The sequence below is a fragment of the Echinops telfairi genome, unplaced genomic scaffold (genome assembly GCF_000313985.2).
Source record: "Echinops telfairi isolate 266 unplaced genomic scaffold, ASM31398v2 ScPeMD7_7424;HRSCAF=8462, whole genome shotgun sequence".
NCBI lineage: Eukaryota > Metazoa > Chordata > Mammalia > Afrosoricida > Tenrecidae > Echinops > Echinops telfairi.
Genome location: NW_022111324.1, coordinates 72,653,436 through 72,657,466, shown reverse-complemented (window position 1 = coordinate 72,657,466; position 4,031 = coordinate 72,653,436). Strand labels below are relative to the sequence as shown.

At 43.5% G+C, this 4,031-nt stretch overlaps 1 non-coding gene across 1 annotated transcript; it reads left to right on the top strand.

Moving 5' to 3' along the window:
- Positions 1 to 3,385: 3,385 nt before the first annotated feature.
- Positions 3,386 to 3,549, top strand: LOC115872395. Its single transcript, XR_004047804.1, has one exon. It is a non-coding gene; the product is annotated as a U1 spliceosomal RNA (small nuclear RNA).
- Positions 3,550 to 4,031: the final 482 nt, after the last annotated feature.

Here is a 4,031-nt window from a genome sequence, read left to right as displayed (position 1 = left end):
GCTCTCTCTCTGAAGGTTCTAAGTGGGAGCAGGGGACATCAGCCTTTGGGTCACAGAAGGCTTGGAGAATCACCAATATGAGTTAACCTCTCCTCTCCTCCTTGTTAGGACGCCACTCAGACTGCACGCAGATCGCCCTCCTCCGACATGACCTCATACTCAACTCTAAGGGCTCCTTTGAGGGTCCTAGTTCCAAGCAAGGTCATGTGAACAGGGACCAGGGGTTAGGACTTCAACATACGTTTTGTGGAACAGAGGATGGGGCTGGGGAGGAGTGAAGGAGCCAGTTCAATCCATAGCAGCTTCCTTATCTGGGTTAAGTGGGTTAAAACTGCATTTTGCTCATGGGGTCATTGGAAGTGTTAGAGGATAGGGTTCAGGGACGCAGGAGGTGCTCAGGAAATGTCAACCATCCTTGTCTCCCATCTCTTCCCAGCCCCAGGCTGGCAGATAGCAGTGACCTAGTTGCTGAAATGTTGGTTCACCCCCACGCAAGCCTCTCTGAACTTTCCATTTGGTCTGGCGTCCTTCCAAATGGCTTGCACAGAACCCCACAAAAGCCAGAAGGCTTATTGGCTTTCAGGGAGCCTCTTTACCTCCCGTTTTGTAGAAGGGCTTTCAGAAAGACAAGTGCCAGCGCTGGGGCTGTTGGAAACCTTTGCTACCCCACAGACCTCTCCATGGCCACCATCTCCAGGCCTGCCAGCGGCCGAGGGACAGAAGCAGTTGTGCTGCGGAATAAAGAGGCAACGTCAGTGAAAGTGAGAAGGATGTTGGGGCGAATAGCATGTCCTGCTCAGGAAGGTGTGGTGAGCTTTCACTGGGTGCAGAACTGGAACGAGCTAAAGGTGAGGGCATTTCTGGGCCATTGACTCTCAGTGGTTCCTCGGGGGAGCTGAGCTTCGGGGGAAGGGGATGGTGCACCGATGAAGTTCGTAGCAGAACTGTTTGCATAGGGGCAGGCTTTTTCAAAATATACATCCTCCTCTAACCCTCCCCCCACTGGGATATTTCTGGTTCTTGATTGGGGAGGAGTGTGTATTGATAGAGCTTGCCAGGTAATTCTGATACACAGCTTCACTATGGCTAAGAACCACAGGCCAGTGTAGGCATCAGAGAATAAACCCAACCAAACTCACTGCCATCCATTCCATTCAGACTCATGGCTATCCTATAAGGCAGGGTAGATGTGCCCTGTGGCTTGTCTGAGACTAATTCTTTATGGGTGTAGAAAGCCTCAACTTTCTCTCGTGGAGCAGCTAGTGATTTTGAACTGCTGACCTTGAGCTTAGCAGCCCAACCTAGAACCCAGTGCCATCAGGGCTCCCAAGCATGCAATAATGTCATGGGGAGGCTCTTGCTGCTAGCCCACAACACAAGAAAAAAAATAGACTGTATGCCTGTATAATTTGTGCTAGATGGGCTCTTTGAATAGCTATCACTTCATTGGATATCCAAGTTTACATTCTGATATTTTTATTTTATTTATTTTTGGTATATAGTTTTTATTTTATTTTTTTGTGGGTTTCTAATTAAAAGATCCTTTTACACTCTGATAGGGAAGACTAGTATATCTCTATTTGACAAATGAAGACATGGAGGCCCAGGAAGGACAAGTGCACACAACAAAAACCGGGGGAGCCAGGGCACCACGTCAGCTCTTCTGACTCACACCAGTATGGATGGAATCTGTTTTCCTAAAAGATATGGTGAAATCTCCCTGTGAACCTATTTGAAAATCAGGATTTTCTTTTGTTGGGATAACAAAGTCCTACAGAGTGGGATGGGTCTATAGAAGGAACAGAAGAGACAGAGTGACAGACACGAGGGGAAGACAGACAACAAGGAACACCAATGGTTGACATCAGCCAGCAGAAACTGGGAGAGAAGACCACAGAAGAAATTGACTTGGCTGATTTGAACGTCCAGCCTCCAGAACTGTGCCAACGTTTTAAAGACCACTTGTGATCTTTCTGTTATAGCAAACCCATTGCTGTCTTGTTGATTCTGACTCATCTCGACCCTGTATAAGGTTCTTAAGGCTATAACTCCTTATAGGCGCAGAAAGCCTCATGTTTCTACCAAGAAGTGGCTGGTGAGTTTGAACTGCCAAACTTATCGTTAGCAGTCCAATGTGAATCTCATTACCTTACCAGGGCGCCTTTCTCTTATGGCAGCAGTAGGTAATTAAGACAATCTCAGTCCAGGCCTTGCTGGGGTTGTGACCAGTGATGGTAATTGTCCAAGAGACCATGGGTATATTTTGAAACATACACTTAAAAAAGCACATCTGATGTACATTTTAAAATGTATTGCTTTGTCAAAATCACCTTTGGCAAATGGAAATCTCTTATGATCCAGCAATACCTGTGTTGAGTACATACCCTAAAGAATAAGAGACACAGGAGAGTGGGTAGGAAGGAGGGAACCAATTACAAGGGACTGTATGTGACCTCCTCCCTGGGGGACGGACAACAGAAAAGGGGGTGAGGGGAGACGTAGGACAGGGCAAGCTATGACAAAATAACAATTTATAAACTATCAAGGGCTCATGAGGGAGAGGTGAGCGGGGAGGGAGGGGAAAAATGAGGACCTAATGTTGGGGGGTTTAAGTGGAGAGAAAATGTTTTGAAAATGAAGTACAAATGCGCTTTACACAATTGATGTGTGTATGGATTGTGATAAGAGTTGTATGAGCCCCTAATAAAATGGTTAAAAAAAAAAAAAAAAGAATAAGAGACAGGGCACAGACATAAACATTCCCATGTTTATCATAACACTGTTCATAATAGCAACAAACTGGGAACAGCTCAAAAAGTCCATCAGTAGATCAATTGATAGAGACTGGTTCATACTCACAGTGGAATACTATGCACCATTAAAAAACATTGAGAAAACCATGAAGCATCTCAGGACGCAATGGAACCTAAAGAACATCATACTAAATGAAGCTAGTCAATCACCAAAAGACAAATATTGCATGAGACCGCTGTTAAAAAGACAAATGCCGAGACAAAGACAGACAGTGGCTCTCAGCAAGCAGTAACTCATTCTTAACTTGTTCTAGTTTTTAAAATAGTTTTATTGGCATTTACTTCATACGTCATGTAATTTAGCCATGCATACTATTAAGAAGAATCGTGTAATCAACACCACAATTTCAGAACCCTCTCTTCTTGTACTCATTGTTGTTAGCTCCTCCTTTCCCCATTCCTCTCCTGCTGTACCCCTAGGTAATTATTAATCCACTTACTGTCTCTATAGATTTACCTATACACTACTGGATTTCATTTCTGGAAAAAAAACAAACAGAACAGGAAGCAAGCAAGCAAACAAACAAAAACCCAATAACAATGATAGGTAAAAGATAGAAAAAACTTCAATCATACTTACCTGGCAGGGGAGATACCATGATCACGAAGGTGGTTTTCCCAGGGTGAGGCTCATCCATTGCACTCGGGAAGTGCTGACCCCTGCGATTTCCCCAAATGTGGGAAACTCGACTGCATAATTTGTGGTAGCGGGGGACTGCGTTTGTGCTCTTCCCTGGGGGAAAAATGAAACAAAACTTCAATAAAAAGAAATCAGAAAATATTAAAAGCTGAAACAAGTTTACAATGGACCAAAAAGGAGATCAAATGATGAGGTGTTACATTTAACTCAACTACATCTGCCATAATTAACTTTATAATGTTTTCTGTATAATAGCAAGACTACTCACATCCTTCCGCTACATTCAGAGGGTATTCATCAGAGGCTTAATCTATGTATGAACCCTGAAAAATGGATTTTGGGCTTCTGCTGTCATCCATAATCTCCTGCAAATCATGTATTCTCAATTCAAGCTCTGATACCATTTCCTTCTTTGGATTTGGATTGTATTATTTCCAATCCTTGGATCACACAGGCTTCTTTCATGTAGATCAGTGATTCTCAACCTTCCTAATGCCGTGACCCTTTAATATAGTTCCTCATGTTGTGGTGACCCCCAACCATAAAATTATTTTTGTTGCTTTTTCATAACTGTAATT